Source organism: Chiloscyllium punctatum, chromosome 16 (genome assembly GCF_047496795.1).
Source record: "Chiloscyllium punctatum isolate Juve2018m chromosome 16, sChiPun1.3, whole genome shotgun sequence".
Classification (NCBI taxonomy): Eukaryota; Metazoa; Chordata; class Chondrichthyes; order Orectolobiformes; family Hemiscylliidae; genus Chiloscyllium; species Chiloscyllium punctatum.
This window is the reverse complement of record NC_092754.1, coordinates 99,672,002-99,688,676: the sequence shown is the minus strand read 5'-3', so window position 1 is coordinate 99,688,676 and position 16,675 is coordinate 99,672,002.

Here is a 16,675-nt window from a genome sequence, read left to right as displayed (position 1 = left end):
AGACAGTAGTGAGGGTCAGGCATGTGGACATGTGGACAGCTTTGAGGGTCAGGCAAGGTGCGGCGTGTGGACGGTGGTGACGGTCAGGCTTGGGGTCGTGTGTGCATGGCAGTGAGGGACTGGCAGGGGGCGGAATGTGTACGGCAGTGGGGGTCAGGCTGGGGGCAGTGTGTGGACGGTCGTGACGGTCAGGCTTGGTGGTGTGTGGTCGGTAGTGAGGGTCAGGCAAGGGGTGGTGTGTGGGCGGCAGTGAGGGACAGGCTTGTGCGTTATTGGACGGCGGTGAGGGTCAGGATTGTGGCAGTGTTGGACGGTAGTGGGCGTCAAGCAGGGGGCAGTTGGTGGACGGCAGTGAGGGTCAGGCTGTGAGTGGTGTGTTCAACATCGATGTGGGTCATCTGGAGATGGTGCGTTGGCGATGGAGGGGGTCAGGCTGGGGGAGCTGTGTGGTCGGCGGTGAGAGTCAGGCTGGAGGCAGTATGTGGACAGTGGTGAGTGTCAGGCTGGTGGCAGTGCATGGATGGCGTGAGGGTCAGGCTGGGGGGATGTTGGACGGCAGTGAGAGCCAGTCTGGGACGGCGTGAGGACGGCATTGAGGGTCAGGCTGGGGGCGGTGTGTGGGCAGAGGGTACGGTCAGGCTGGGGCCTGTGTGAGAACGACAGTGGGGGTCAGGCTGGTTTTGGTGTGTGCATTGTGGTGACGATCAGGCTGGGGTCAGTGTGTGAATGACGGTGAGGGTCAGGCTGGGGGCTTTGTGTGGACGGTGATGAGTGTCAGACTGGGGGTGGTGTGTGGACGGCTGTGAGGGGCAGGCTGGGGACGGTGTTGAATGGTGGTAATAGTCAATTTGGGGTCGGTGTGTGGGCGGTGGTGAAGGTCAAGCTGAGGATGGTGTTGGATGGCGGTGTGGGACAGGCAGGTAGCGGTGTGTGGACGGCAGTGAGGATCAGACTGGGTGGCGCTGGACGGCCGTAAATGTCAGGGTGGGGACGGGGTGTGGACAGCTGTGAGGATCAGGTTGGGGGTGGCGTGTGGACGGTGCTGACGGTTAGGCTTGGGGTAGTGTGTGGTCGGTGGTGAGGGTTAGGCTAGAGGCGGTGTTTGGGCGGTGGTGAGTGTCAGGCTGGTGCCGTATTGGATGGCGGTGAGAGTCAGGTTTGTGGCAGTGTTGGACGGCAGTGGGCGTCAGGCTGGGGGGAGTTGGTGGATGGCGGTGAGTGTCAGGCTGTGAGTGGTGTGTTCAACGTCAATGAGGGTCAGACTGGGGATGGTGAGTGGGTGATGGTATGTGTCAGGCTGGGAGGGCTGCGTGGGCGATGGTGAGGGTCAGGCTGGGGATGGTGTGTAGATTGTGGTGAGGGTCACGCTGGGGGTGGTGTGTGGATGGCGGTGAAGGTCAGGCTGAGGGCATTGTGTTAATGGCGATGATGGTCAGGCTGCAGGTGGTGTGTGGATGGCAGTGAGGGACAGGCTGTGGGCAGTTTATGGACGGTGGTGAGGGTCAGGCTGGGTGCGGTGTTTGGGCGGTGGTGAGGTTCAGCTAGGAATGGTGTGTGGTCGGCGGTGTGTGGCAGGTTGGGGGTGTGTGTGGATGGCCGTGAGGATAAGGCTAGGGGCGGTGTGTGGGCAATGGTGAGGGTCAGGCTGGTGGCAGTGTGTGGATGATGGTGGGGGTCAGGCTGGGGCATTGCTGGACGGCAGTGAGAGTCAGTCTGGGGATGGTGTGTGGATGGCAGTGAGGGTCAGGATGGGGCGTTGTGCGGATGGCAGTGAGGGTCAGGCTGGGGGTAGTGTGTGGACATTGGTGAGGGTCAGGCTGTGGACGGCGTGTTTGACGTCATGACGGTCAGGCTGGGGTGGTGTCTGTTGTGGGTCAGGCTTTGGTCATTGTTGAACGGAGGTGAGGGTCAGGCTGGGGCCGCTGTGTTCGACGTCAATGAGGGTCAGTCTGGGGACGGTGTGTAGACGATGCTGAGAGTTAGGCTGGGGGCGGTGTGTGGACGATGGTGTGGGTCATGCTGGGGGCGGTGTGTGAACAGGGATGAGGGTCAGGCTAGGGTCAGTGTTGGACGGCGGTGAGCATCAGGTTTAGGGCGGTGTGTGGGTGACGGTGAGTGTCAGGCTGGGGGTGGTGTGTGCACAGCAGTGAGGGACATTTTGGGAGTGGTGAGTAGGTGGCGGTGAGAGTTCGGTTGGCGGTCTTGTGTGGGCGGTGCTGAGGGTCAGGCTGGGGGCGGTGTGTAGATGGCGGTGAGTGTCAGGCTGGAGGTGGTGTGTGGAGGACGGTGAGGGTCAGGCTTGGTGCGGAGTGTAGACCGGACTGGGAGTCAGGCTGGGGGCGGTATGTGCATGAAGAGGATGGTCAGGCTGGGGCGGTGTGTGGGTGGAAGTGAGGGTCAAACTGGGGGCGATGTTTGGGCGGTGGTGAGGATCAGGCTGGGGGTGTTGTGTAGACTGTGGTGAGTGTCAGGCTTGGGGCGGCATGTGGACGTGGTGAGGGTAAGTATGGGGCGGCGCTGGACGTCGATGAGTGTCAGTCCGGGGACGGTGTGTGGACGGCATTGGGGCAGGCTGGGGGCGGTGTGCGGATGGCAGTAAGGGCCAGGCTGTGGCCGGCGTGTGGATGGCGGTGAGGGTCAGGCTGGGTCCGGTGTTTGGATGGCAGTGAGGGTCAGGCTGAGGGCGGTGTGTGGACGGCGATGACGGTCAGGCTTGGGTCCGTATTGGACGGTGGTGCGTGTCAGGATGGGGGCAGTGTGTGGTCGGCACTGAGGGACAGGCTGGGGGCGGTTTATGTGCAGTGCTGAGGTTTAGGCTGGGGGTGGTTTGTGGATGTGAGTGAGTATCAGGCTGGGGGGTTGTGTGTGGACTGTGGTGAGGGTCAGGCAGGGGGCAGTTGGTGGACGGAGATGGTTGTCAGGCTGGGGGTGGTGGTGGACGGCGGTGTGGGTCACGCTGTGGATGGTGTGTTTGACGTCAATGAGGGTCAGGCAGGGGGCAGCGTGTGGACAGCGGTGAGAGTCAGGCTAGGGGCGGTGTGTAGACAGCAGTGAGGGTCAGGCAGGTTCCAGTGTGTGGACGGCAGTGAGGGTCAGGGTGGGTGCGGTGTGGGAACGGCGTTGAGAGTCAAGGCTGGGTCAGGGTTAGATGGCGTTGATGGTCCGGCTGGGGGCAGTGTATGGATGGCCGTCGAGTTCAGGCTGGGATTGGTGTGTGGACGGTGGTGAGAATCAGGCTGGGAGCAGTGTGTGGGCGGCATTGATGGTCAGGCTGGGTATGGTGTGTGGGCAGTGGTGATGGTCAGCTACGAACAGGGTGTGGTCGGTGGTGAGGGGCAGGCTGGTGCTGGTGTGTGGACGGCAGTGAGGGTCTGGTCAGGGGCAGTGTGTGCGTGGCGGTGAGGGTCAGGCTGGGGATGTATTGGGTGGCGTTGAGTGTCAGGCATGTGGCAGTGTTGGACCGCAGTGGGGTTCAGGCTGGGGGTGGTTGGTGGACAGCGGTGAGGATGTATTGGGTGGCGTTGAGTCTCAGGCATGTGGCAGTGTTGGACCGCAGTGGGGTTCAGGCTGGGGGTGGTTGTTGGACAGCGGTGAGGGTCAGAATGTGCGTGGTGTGTTTGACGTCGATGAGGGTCAGATTGGGGACGGTGTGTCGATGGAGGTGAGGGTCAGTCTGGGGGCAGTGTGTGGGCGTTGGTGAACTCCAGGCTGGGTGTGGTGTGTGGACTGTGGTGAGTGTCAGGCTCGTGGCGGTGTGTGGACAGCGGTGAGCTTCAGGCTGGGGGTGGTGTTGGACTGCGGTGGGGGTAAATCTGTGTCGTTGTGTGTTCAGAGGAGTCGGTCAGGCTGGGGTCGGTGTGTGAACGACGGTGGGGGTCAGGCTGGGGGCGGTGGGTGGACGGTGGTGAGGATCAGGCAGGGGACGGTATTGGATGGCGGTGAGGGTCGGTTTTGTGGCAGTGTTGGACGGCGGGGGGTCATGCTGGGCGCAGTTAGTGGACGGAAGTGAGCGTCAGGCTGCAGGTGGTGTGTGTGCACGGTGATGAGGGTCAGGCTGGGGTCAGTGTGTGGATGGCTGTGAGGGTCAGGGTGGGGGCAGTGTGTGGATTGCGGTGAAGGTCAGGCTTGGTGCAGTGTGTGGGCCGGTGGTGAGGGTCAGGGTGTGCGGTGTGTTTTTGACAGTAAGGGGTAGGCGGGGTGTGGTTTGTGGATGGATTTGATGATAAGGCTCGGGGCGTTGTGTGTGCGGTGGTGAGTGTCAGGCTGGGAAGGTGTTGAATGGTGGTGAGGGACAGGCTGGTGTCAGGGTGTGGACAGGCGGTGAGGGTCAGGCTGGGATGGTAATGTGTGGCGATGAGGGTCAGGCTTGGACGCCAGTGGGGTTAAGGCTGGGGCTGTTGGTTGACGGCAGTGGGGGGTCAGGCTGGGGGCGGTGTGTGGATGGCAGTGAGCGTCAGGGGGATGGAGGTGATGATAAGGCTAAGGGCAGTGTGTGTGCGGCGGTGAGGGTCAGGCTGGGAAGGTGTTGAACGGCGGTGAGGGACCGGCTGGTGACGGGGTGTGGACAGGCGGTGAGGGTCCGGTTGGGGCAGTATTGGGTGATGATGAGGGTCAGGCTTGGATGCCGGTGGGGTTCAGGCCGGGGCAGTTGGTTAATGGCTGTGGGGGTCAGGCTGGGGGCGGTGTGTGGATGGCAGTGAGCGTCAGGCTGGGGGCAGTGTGTGGGCAGCGGTGAGGGTCAGGATATAGGCGGTGTGTGGGCGATGGTGACGGTCAGGCTGGGGATGGTGTGTGAATGGTGGAGAGGGAAAGGCTAGGGACATTGGTGGCCAGCGCTGAGGGTTAGGCTGGGGGCTATTCGTGGACAGTGGTGAGGGTCAGGCTGTGGGCAGTGTGTACGCCATTGATGTGGGTTAGTCTGGGATGGTGTGTGGATGATGGTGAGGGTCAGGCTGGGGTCATTGTGGACGGCAGTGAGGATCAGGCTGGGGGTGAGGTGTGGACGGTGATGTGGGTCAGGCTTGGGTCAGTGTTGGACGTCCGAGAGCATCAGGCTGGGGACGATGTGTGGGCGGTGGTGAGGTTCAGGCTGGGGGCTGTGTTGGACGGCAGTGGGGTTCAGGCTGGGGGCGGAGTGTGTTTGGAGGAGATGTTCTGGAAAGACGTGTGTGAAAGTCGGTAGGGGTCAGGCTTGGGGTGGGGTGTGGATGGTGATGAGGGTCAGGCTGGGGTCATTGGTGGATGGCGGTGAGGGTCAGGCTGGGGGTGGTGTGTTTGTCATCAATGAGGTCAGTTTGGGGATGGTGTATGGGCGATGGAGAGGGTCAGGATGGGGCTGGTGTGTGGATTGTGGTAAGTGTGAGGCTGGTGGTGTTGTGTGGATAGCTGTGAGGGTCAGGCTAGGGGCAGTGTGCAGACGGCAGTGGAGGTTAGGCTGGGTAGTGATTTCTCGGAGGGGAGGTTCAGGCTGGGGGCAGTGTATGAACGACGGTGGGAGTCATGCTGGGGGCGGTATTGGACAGGGGTGAAAGTCAGTTTTGTGGCAGTGTTAGATGGCAGTGGGGGTCAGGCTGGGGGCGGTTGGTGCTCGGCAGTTTGGGTCAGGCTGGGGGCAGTTGGTGGACGGCAGTGAGGGTCAGGCTGCAGATGGTGTGTGTGCATGGTAATGAGGGTCAGGCTGGGGTCATTGGTGGATGGCAGTGAGGGTGAGGCTGGGGTCATTGGTGGATGGCGGTGAGGGTCAGGCTGGGGTCGGTGTGTAGGTTGTAGTGAGTGCCATGGTCCGGGCAATGTGTGAATGGCAGTGAAGGTCAGGCTGGGGCGGTGTGTGGGAGGCAGTGAGGGTCAGGCTGGGGTCGGTGTGTGGGAGGCAGTGAGGGTCAGACTGGGGGCGGTTTGTGGATGGCAGTGTGGGTTGGGCTGTGGGCAGTGTTTGGATGGCAGTGAAGGTCAGGCTGGGGGCAGTGTGTGGATGGCAGTGAGGGTCAGGCTGGGTGCGGTGTGTTGGCGGTGGTGAGGGTCTGCTAGGGATGGTGTGTGGTCGATGGTGAGGGCAAGCTGGGGTGGTGTGTGGATGGTGGTGAGGGTCAGACTGGGAAGGTGTTGGATGGCGGTGAGGGACAGGCTCATGGCGGTGTGTGGACGGTGGTGAGGGTCAGGCTGGGTATGGTCTGTGGGCAGTGGTGAGGATCAGCTAGGGTTGGTGTGTGGTCGGCGGTGAGGGGCAGGCTGGTTGATGGTTTGTGGATGGCGGTGAGGATAAGGCTTGGGGCGGTGTGTGGGCGGCGGTGAGGGTCAGGCTGGGAAGGTGTTGGACAGCAGTGAGGTACAGGCTGGGGCTATGCTGGAGGGTGGTGACACTCAGTCTGGGGACGGTATGTGGATGGCACTGAGGGTCAGGATGGGGAAGGTGTTGGATGGCAGTGAGGTACAGGCTGGGGCGATGCTGGACTGTGGTGACTGTCAATCTGTTGACGGTGTGTGGATGGCACTGAGGGTCAGGATGGGGCACTGAGGGTCAGGATGTGGACGGTGTGCAGATGGAAGTGAGGATCAGGCTGTGGGTGGCGTGTGGACCTCAGTGAGGGTCAGGCTGGGGGCAGTGTGTGGGCAGCAGTGTGGGTCAGGCTGGAGCGGTATTGGGCGGTGGTAGTGTTAGCCTTGTGGCAGTGTTCGATGTTGGTGGAGTTCAGGCCGATGCAGTAGGTGGATGGCGGTGGGGGTGAGGCTGGGGTCCGTTGTTGGATGGCGGATACGGTCAGGCAGAGGGCAGTGTGTTTGATGTCGATGACGGTCATGATGCGGTTGGTATGTGGACGGTGGTTAGTGTCAGGCTGGGATCATTGGTGAACAGCGGTGAGGGTCAGGCTGGGTACGGTGTTTGGGCAGTGGTGAAGATCTGCTAGGGATGGTGTGTGGTCGGTGGTGAGGGGCAAGCTGGGGATGGTGTGTGGAGAACGGTGAGGGTCAGGCTGGGAAGGTGTTGGACGGTGGTGTGGGACAGGCTAGGGCGGTGCTGGACAGCGGTGAGGGACAGGCTTGGCTGGTGCTGGACGGTGGTGAGAGTCAGTCTATGGACGCCATGGGGATGGCACTGAGGGTTAGGATGGGGCGGTGTGCAGATGGCAGTGAGGATCAGGCTGTGGGTGGCGTGTGGATGGCAGTGAGTGTCAGGCTTGGGGGTGGTGTGTGGGTGGCAGTGAGGGACAGGCTGGGGCAGTGCTGGACGGCAGTGAGAGTCAGTCTGGGAACGGCGTGTGGACAGCAGTGAGGGTCAGGCTTGGGATGGTGTGTGAATGGCAGTGAGGGTCAGGCGGTGGGTAGCGTGTGGACGGCGGTGAGCGTCAGGCTGGGGGCGGTGTGTGAATGGCGGTGTGGGTCGAGCTAGGGGTGGTGTGTGCACGATGGTGAGGGTCAGCCTGGGCCCGTTTTGGGCGGCGGTGAGAGTCAGTTTTGTGGCAGTGTTGGACGGCAGTGGGTGTCAGGCAGGGCACGGTTGGTGAATGGAGGTGAGGGTCAGACTGGAGCGGTATTGGAGGGTGGTGATTGTCAAGCTGCAGGTGGTGTGTGTGCATGGTGATCAGGGTGAGGCTGGGGTCATTGGTGGATGGTGGTGAGGGTCAGGCTGGGGTCGGTGTATAGATGAGAGTGAGGGTCAGGCTGGTGGCAGTGTGTGGTTGGCGGTGAGGGTAAGGCTGGGGTCGGTGTGTGGAAGGCAGTGAGGGTCAGGCTAGAGCCGGTTGGTGGACGGCGGTGAGGGTCAGGCTGTGGGCGGTGTGTTTGAAGTCAATGACAGACAGTTTGGAGATGGTCAGGCTTGGGATGGAGTGTGGATGGAGGGGAGGGTCAGGGTGTGGGCGGTGTGTTTGACGTCGATGACCGTCAGTTTGGGAACAATGCGTGGGCTGTGGTGATGGTCAGGCTGGGGGTGGTGTGTGGGTGGTGGTGAATGTCAGGCTGGTGGCGGTGTGTGGACGTTGGTGAGGGGAAGGCTAGGGATGGTGTTGGAATGTGGTGAGGGTCAGGCTGGGGACAGAGAGTGGACTGGGGTGGGGGGTTAGGCTGGGTGGTGATTTCGTGGAGGGGAGGGTCAGGCTGGGGATGGTGTGTGGGCAGTAGTGAGCTTCAGGCTGGGGACGGAGTTGGACTGCAGTGGGGGTAAGGCTGTGGGCGGTATGTGTTTGGAGGGGACGGTCAGGCTGTGGGCGGTGTGTGGACGGTGTTGAGGGTCAGTTTTCTGGCAGTGTTGGATGGCAGTGGGTGTTAGGCAGGGTGCAGTTGGTGGACGGTGGTGATGGTCAGGCTGGGCCTGTATAGGGCGGTGGTGAGGGTCAGGTTGGAGCGTTATTGGATGGCAGTGAGGGTCAAGCTGCAGGTGGTGTGTGTGCACGGTGATGAGGCTGGGGTCGGCGTTTGGATGGCAGAGAGGGTCAGGTTGGGGGAGGTGTGTGGATGGCAGTGAGGATAAGGCTAGCAGCAGTTTGTGGATAGTGGTAAGGGTCAAGCTGGGTGCGGTGCATGAGCAGTGGTGAAGGTCAGGCTGGGGAGGTGCAGGACGGCAGTGAGAGTCAGTCTGGCGACGGCGTGTGGATACCATTGACGGTCAGGATGCGAGCGGTGTGCGGATGGCAGTGAGGGTCAGGCTGTGGGCGGCATGTAGATGGCAGTGAGCATCAGACTGAGTGTGGTGTTTGGATGGCAGTGAGGGTCAGGCTGGCGGCGATGTGTGGACGGTGGTGAGGGTCAGGCGGTGTGTGGTGTGTGGGCGGTGGTGAGGGTCAACAAGGGATGGTGTGTGGTCGGCGGTGGGGGGCAGGCTGGGAAGGTGTTGAAAGCCGGTGAGGGACAGGCTGGTGGCGGTGTGTGGACGGTGGTGAGGGCCAGGCTGGGTGCGGTGTGTGGACGGCAGTGAGGGTCAGGCTGGATGCAGTGCGTGGATGGTAGTGAGGGTCAGGATGGGTGCGGTGCGTGGACGGTAGTCAGGGTCAGGCTGGGGCAGTGTGTGGACGGCGGTAGGGACAGGCCTTTGCAGTGTGTGGACGTCAGTGAGGGTCAGGCTGGGTGCGGTGTGTGTTGATGGCAGTGAGGATCAGGCTGGGGTGGTGCTGGACGGCGGTGAGAGTCAGTCTGGGGACGGCATGGGGATGGCACTGACGGTCAGGATGGGGGCAGTTTGCAGATGGCAGTGAGGATCAGGCTGTGGGTGGCCTGTGGATGGTGGTGAGCGTCAGGCTGGAGGCGGTGTGTGTGTGGCAGTGAGGGTCAGCCTGGGGCAGTGTGTTTGATGTCAATGCCAGTCAGGTTGAGGGTGGTGTGTGGACAGTGGAGAGGGTCACGTTGGGGTCATTGGTGGACAGTGGTGATGGTCAGGCTGGGGGAAGTGTGTACGACGTCAATGAGGGTCAGTCTGGGAATGGTGTGTGGGCAATGGTGAGGGCCAGACGCGGGCGGTGTGTGGGCGGTGGTGAGGGTCAGGCTTTAGGCAGTCTGTGGTCGGTGGTGAGGGTCAAACTGGGGGCAGTCTGTGGACAGTGGTGAGCTTCAGGCTGGGGGCGCTGTTTACATGGTGAGGGTAAGGCTGTGGGCGCTGTGTATTCAGAGGGGATTGTCAGCCTGGATATGGTGTATGAACGAATGTTGGGATCAGGCAGGGAGCGGTCTGTGGACGGCGGTGAGGGTCAGGCAGGGGGCAGTATTGAATGGCGGTGAGGGTCACCTTTGTGCCAGTGTTGGACAGCAGTGGGCGTCAGGCTGGGGGCAGTGTGTTTCATGTCGATGACAGTCAGGCTGAGGTGGTGTGTGTGGATGGTGGAGATGGTCAGAGTGGCGTCATTGGTGGATGGCGGTGAGGGTCATACCGGGGCAGTGTGCTAGATGTCAATGAGAGTCAGTCTGGGGATGGTGTGTGGGCGATGTTGAAGGTCAGGCTGGGGGCAGTGTGTGGGCAGTGATGTGGGTCAGGTTGGGGGCGGTGTTTGGTCGATGGTGAAGGTCAGGCTGGGGATGGTGTTTGGATGGTGGAGCGTGTCAGGCTGGTGATGGTGTGTTGGACGTCGATGACGGTCAGGCTGGGGGTGGTGTGTGGATGGTGGAGAGGGTCATGTTGGGGTCATTGGTGGACGGTGTTGAGGGTGAGGCTGACGGCAGTGTGTTCGACATTAATGAGGGTCAGACTGGGGTGGTGTGTAGATGGTGGTGAAGGTCAGGCTGGGTGCATGTGTGGACAGTGGTGAGATTTAGGCTGGTGGCAGTGTGAGGATGTTGGTGAGGGTCAGGGTGGGTGCGGAGCTGGACGGCAGTGAGAATCCGTCTGGTGATGGCGTGTGAATGGCGATGAGGGTCAGGCTTGGGTCAGTGTTGGATGGCGGAGTGCATCAAGCCAGGCGCGGTGTGTGGGTGGTGGTGAGGGTCAGGCTTGTGGCAGTGTTGACGGCGGTGGGGTCAGGCCAGGGCGGTTGGTGGACGACATTGAGCATCAAGCTGTGGGTGTTGTGTTTGACGTCAATGACGGTCAGGCTGGGTTGGTGTGTGGACAGCGGTGAGGGACAGGCTGGGGGATGTGTGACGGCGGTGGTGAGGGTCAGTCTGGGGACGGTGTGTGGATGGCAGTGAGGAACAGGCTGGGGTCAGCATGTGGACAGTGGTGAGGGTCATGCTGGGGTCAGCATGTGGATGGCAGTGAGGGTCAGGCTGGTTGCAGTGTGTGGACGGTGGTGAGGGATATTGTGGGGGTGGTGGGTGGGCAGCGGTGAGAGTTCGGCTGGGGGGCTTGTGTGGGCAGTGGTGAGGGTCAGGCTTGGGGCGGTGTATGGATGGTGGTTAGTGTCAGGCTGGGGGTGATGTGTGGGCGGTGGTGAGTGTCAGACTGGGGGTGGTGTGTAGACGGCGGTGAGGGTCAGGCTAAAGATGTTTTGCAGATGGCAGCGAGGGTCAGGCTGGGGCAGTGTTTGGATGGCAGTGAGGGTCACTCTGGGTGCCGTGTGTGGATGTCAGTTAGGGTCAGTCTGGGTGCAGTGTGTGGATGGCAGTGAGGGTCAGTCTGGGTGCGATGTGAGGTTGGCGGTGAGGGTCAGGCTGGGGGTGGTGTAAGGTCGGTGGTGAGCGTCAGGCTTGTTGAAGTTTTGGTCGGTGGTGGGGTTCAGGCTGGGGACGGCTGGTGGATGGTGGTGAGGGTCAGGTTGGGTTATTGGTGGTCAGCAGTGAGGGTCAGACTGGGGGAAGTGTGTTTGACGGCAATGAGGGTCAGTCTTGGGGGGTGTGGACAGTGGTGATGGTCAGGCTGTGGGTGGTGCGTGGACGGCAGAAGGGTCAGGATGGGTACAGTGTGTGGACGGCAGTGAAGGCCAGGTGGGGTGCTGTGTTTGAAGGAATTGAGGATCAGGTTGGGGGTGGTGTGAGGACGGTGGTGAGCGTCAGGCTGTGGGCAGCATGTGGACGGCGATGAGCGTCAGGTTGTGGACGGCGTGTGGAAGGTGGTGAATGTCTGGCGGGGTGCAGTGTGTGGGCAGAGAGGAGGGTCAGGCTGGGGGCGGTGTGTAGGCGGCGGTGAGGTTCAGGCTGTTGGTGGTGTATAGGCGGCAGTGAGGGTCAATCTGGGTGCGGAGTGCGGATGGCAGTGAGGGTCAGTCTGGGTGCGGTGTGTGGATGGCGATGATTGTCAGGCTGGGGGTGGTGTGTGTGCGGTGTTGACAGTCAGGCTTGCTGCGGTGTTTGGACAGCAGTGAGGGTCAGTCTGGGTGCGGTGAGTGGACGGTAGTGAGGGTCAGGCTGGGGGTGGTATGTGGTCGGCGGTTATGGTCAGGCTTGTTGCGGTTTTGGACGGTGGTAGGAATCAGGCTGGGGATGGTTGGTGGACAGTGGTGAGGGTCAGGTTGGGGCCTTTGATGGATGGCGGTGAGGGTCAATCTGGGGGCAGTGTGTTTGATGTCAATACAGGTCAGGCTGGAGGTGGTGTGTGGACGGCATTGAGAGTCAGGCTAAAGGCAGTGTGTGGTCGGCAGTAAGGGTCGGGCTGGGGGTGTGTGGACAACAGTGGGGGTTAGGCTGGGAGCGGTGTGTGGATGGTGGTGAGAGTCAGGCTGGGAGTGGTGTGTGGACGGTGGTGAGGGACAGTCTGGGTACGGTATGTGAGCGAGGGTGACTGTCAGGCTGGAGGCGGTGGTGAGGGTCAGGATGGGATGGTGTGTGGACGGCGGTGAGGGTCAGGATGGGGTGGAATGGACGGAGGTCAGGGTCAGGCTTGTTGCAGTGCTGGACGGTGGTGCGGGTCAGGCTGCGGGAGGTTGGTGGACAATGGTGGGGGTCAAGCTGGGGGCAGTTGGTGGACGGCGGTGTGGGTCAGGCTGGGCGCGGTGTGTTTGCAGGCGATGAGGGACAGGTTGGCGGTGGCGAGTTGACGGTGGTGAGGGTCAGGCTGGAGGTGGTGTGTTGATGGTGGTGAGGGTCATTCTGGGGTCAGTGCATGGGTGTGTGGATGGTGTAGAGTGACAGGCTGGGGGCGGTGTGTGGGCGGAAGGGAGGGTGAGACCTGGGGCGGTGTGTGGGCGGTGGTGAGGTTCAGGCTGGGGGTGATGTTGGACAGCAGTGTGAGTCAGGCTGGAGGCGGAGTATGGATGACAGTGAGGATCAACCTGGTGGCAGCATGTGGACGGCGGTGAGGGTCAAGCTAGGGGCGGTGTGTGGTCGGCGGTGAGGGTCAGGCTAGGGGCGGTGTGTGGTCGGCTGTGAGGGTCAGTCTAGGGGCGGTGTGTGGTCGGCGCTGAGGGTCAGGCTGGGGAAGGTGTGTGGGCAGCTGTGGGGGTCAGGCTGGGGAAGGTGTGTGGTCGGCTGTGAGGGTCAGGCGGGGGACGGTGTGTGGGCAATGGTGAGGGTCAGGCTGGGAGTGGTGAGGGTCAGGATGGGGGCAGTGAGTGTCAGGCTGTGGCGGTATGGACAGCAGTGAGGGTCGGGTTTGTGGCAGTGTTGGACAGTGGTGTGGGTCAAGCTGTGGGCAGTTGGTGGATGGTGGTGAGGGTCAGGCTGGGGGCGGTTGGTGGACGGCGGTGATTTCAGGCTGGGGGAGGTGTGTTCGAAGTCAATGAGCGTCAGGCTGGGGATGGTGTGTGGATGGTGGTGAGGGTCTCGCTGGAGGTGGTGGATAGATGGCACTGTGGGTCAGGTTGGGGGTGGTGTGTGTACGGCGATGAGGGTCAGGCTGGGGGTGGTGCATGGACAGCAGTGAGTGTCAGGCTGGGGGAAGTGTGTGGACGGTGATGAGGGTCAGGCTCGGGTCAGTGTTGGACAGCGGTGAGCGATAGGCCGGGGGTGGTGTGTGAGTAGCGTTGAGAGTCAGAATTGGGGCAGTGTGTGGACGTTGGTAAGCGTCAGTCTGGGAGTGGTGTGTAGACGGCGGTGAGGGTCAGCCTGGGGACGGTGTGTGGGCAAGGGTGAGGGTCAGGCTGTAGGCGGTGATGAGGGTCATGATGGGGGCGTTGTGTGGGCAGTGGTGAGGTCAGGATGGGGTGGAATGGACGGCCGTGAGGGTCAGCTGTGTTGCAGTGTTGGATGGAGGTGCGGGTAAGGCTAGGGGAGGTTTGTGAATGGCGGTGATTGTCAGGCTGGGGGCGCTGTGTGGGCGGTGGTGTGTGTCAGCTTGGGGGTGGTGTGTGGACAGTGGAGAATGTCAGGCTAGGGGCGGTGTGTAGACAGCGGTGGTGAGGTTCAGGCTGAGGCGTTGTTGGGTGGTGTTGGGTGTCAGGCAGGGAGTAGTGTGTTCAGAGGGGACAGTCAGGCTGAGGTCGATGTGTGAATGATGGTGAGGGTCAGGCTGGGGGGCGGTGTGTGGACGGTGGTGAGGGACAGGCTGGTGATGGTGTTGGACGGCAGTGAGGGACAGGCTGGTGGTGGTGTGTGGATGGCGGTGAGGGACAGGCTGGTGACGGTGTTCGACGGCGGTGAGGGACAGGCTGGTGACGGTGTTGGACGGTGGTGAGGGACAGGCTGGTGGCGCTGTGTGGACGGCAATGAGGGTCAGGCTGGGGGCGGTGTGCAGATAGCAGTGAGGGCTAGGTTTGGGTGAGTGTTAGACGGCAGTGAGCGTAAGGCAGTGGTGAGGGTCAGGCTCGGGGCGTTGTGTGGTCCCGGTGATGGTCATGCCGGGGATGGTGTGTGGATGGCAGTGAGGATAAGGCGAGGGGTGGTGTGTGGGCGCCGGTGAGGGTCAGGCTTGTGGCAGTGTTGGACAGCGGTGGGGGTCAGACTGGGGGCAGTTGGTGAATGGCGATGGGGTCAGTCTGGGTGTCGTTGGTGGACAGTGGTGAGGGTCAGGCTTTGGGCAGTGTGTAGATGGCGGTGAGGGTCAGAATGGGATCGGTGTGTGGACATCAGTGAGGGACAGGTTTGGTGGTGGTGTGTGGACAGTGGTGTGGGTTAGACTCGGGATGGTGTTGGACAGCGGTGATGGCCAGGTTGCTGGCGGAGTGTACACTGCGGTGAGGGTCAAGCTGGGGCGTAGCTGGATAGCGGTGAGAGTCAGGCTGGGGGCGGTGTGTGGATGGCAGTGAGGGTCAGTCTTGGTTGGTGTGTGGATGGCAGTGAGGGTCAGTCTTGGTTTGTGTGTGGACAGCGGTGAGGGTCAGGCTGGGGGCGGTGTGTGGGCAGTGGTGAGGGTCAGCCTTGGTGTGGTGTGTTTGGCGGTGAGTGTCAGGGATGGTGGTAGTGAGTGGATGGTAGTGAGGGTCATTCTGGGGGTGGTGTGTGGGTGGCGGTGAGGGTCAGGCTGGGGTTGGTGTGTGCACGGTGGAGAATGTCAGGCTGGGGGTGGTGTGTAGATGGCGGTGAGGGTCAGGCTGGGGATGGGGTGTGGACAGCGGTGAGGTTCAGGCTTGGGGTGGTGTGTGGACGGTGGTGAGGGTCAGCCTTGGGGTGGTGTGTGGACAGCAGTGAGGGTCAGGCTGGTGGCGGTGTGTGGATGGTAGTGAGGGTCATTCTGGGGGTGGTGTGTGGGCAGCTGAGAGGGTCAGGCTGAAGATGGTGTGAGGGTGATGGTGAAGGTCAGGCTGGGTGTGGTGTGTGCACGGTAATGAGGGTCATTCTGGGGCGGTGTGTGGGCGGCAGTAATGGTCAGATTGGGGGTGGCGTGTGGACAGTGGAGACTGTCAGGCTGGGGGTGGTGTATAGACATCGGTGAGGGTCAGGCTGGGTGCGATGTGTGGGCGGTGGTGAAGTTCAGGCTGGGGGCGTTGTTGGGTGGTGTTGGGTGTCAGGCAGGGCGTGGTGTGTGTTCAGAGGGGACGGTCAGGTTGAGGTCGATGTGTGAATGACAGTGAGGGACAGGCTGGGGGCAGTGTGTGGACGGCGGTGAGCGACAGGCTGCTGACCATGTTGGATGGCGGTGAGGGACAGGCTGGTGGCGGTGTGTGGATGGCAGTGAGGGTCAGGCTGGCGGTGGTGTGTGGATGGCAGAGAGGGCTAGGCTTGCATGAGTGTTAGATGGTAGTGAGCATGAGGCTGGGGACGGTGTGCGGGCAGTGGTGAGGGACAGGCTCGGGGCTTTGTGTGGTCTCGGTGATCGTCATGCTGTGGATGGTGTGTGGATGGCAGTGAGGATAAGGCTAGGGGCGGTGTGTGGGCGACCATGAGGGTCAGGTTTGTGGCAGTGTTGGACGGGGGTTGGGGTCAGGCTGGGGGCAGTTGGTGGACCGCGGTAGGGTTAGGCTGGGAGCAGTATGTGGACATCGGTGAGGGACAGGCTGGTGGCGGTGAGGGTCAGACTCGGGATGGTGTTGGACAGCAGTGACGGCCAGGATGCTGGCGGAATGTGCACGGAGGTGAGGGTCATGCTGGGGTGCAGCTGGATGGCAGTGAGACTCAGGCTGGGGATGGTGTGTGGACGGCAGTGAGGGTCAGGCTGGAGACAGTGTGTAGACGATGGTGAGGGTCAGGCTGGGGGTGGTGTGTAGATGATGGGGAAAGTCAGATGGAGGAGGTGTGTGGAGAGCGGTGAGTGACAGGCTGGTGGCGGTGTGTGGATGCCGGTGAGGGTCAGGCTGGGGTTAGCGTGTGGATGGCGGTGAGGGTCAGGTGGGTGGTGGTGTGTGTCCGGCGGTGAGGGACAGGCTCGGGACGGTGTTGGACGGTGGTGAGGGTCAGGCTGGGGCGTAGCTGGACGGCGGTGAGAGTCAGGCTGGGAACGGTGTGTTTGGATAGCAGTGAGGGTCAGGCTGGGTCAGTGTGTGGATGGCAGTGAGGGACAGGCTGGGGGCTGAGTGTGGACAGTGGTGAGGGTCAGGCTGGGGGTAGTGTGTGAATGGCTGTGACGATAAGGCTCATGTCAGTGTGTGGGCGGCAGTGAGGGTCAGGCTGGCGCGGTGTTGGACGGCGGTGAGGGTCAGGCTAGTGACACTGTTGGACGGTGTTGGAGGTCAGGCTGGGGATGGTTAGTGGATGGCTGTGGGGGTCAGGCTGGGGCGGTTGGTTGATGACGGTAAGGGGCAGGCTGGGTGTGTTGTGTGGCCAGTGTTGATGGTCAGGCTTGGGTCATTGTTGGAAGGCAGTGAGGGTCAGGCTGGAGATGGTGTGTGCGTAGTGGTGAGGGTCAGGCTGGGGATGGTGTTTAGATGGCGGTGAGGGTCAGGCTGGTGGCGGTGTGTGGATGGAAGTGAGGGTCAGGCTGCATGCGGTGTGTTGACATCGGTGG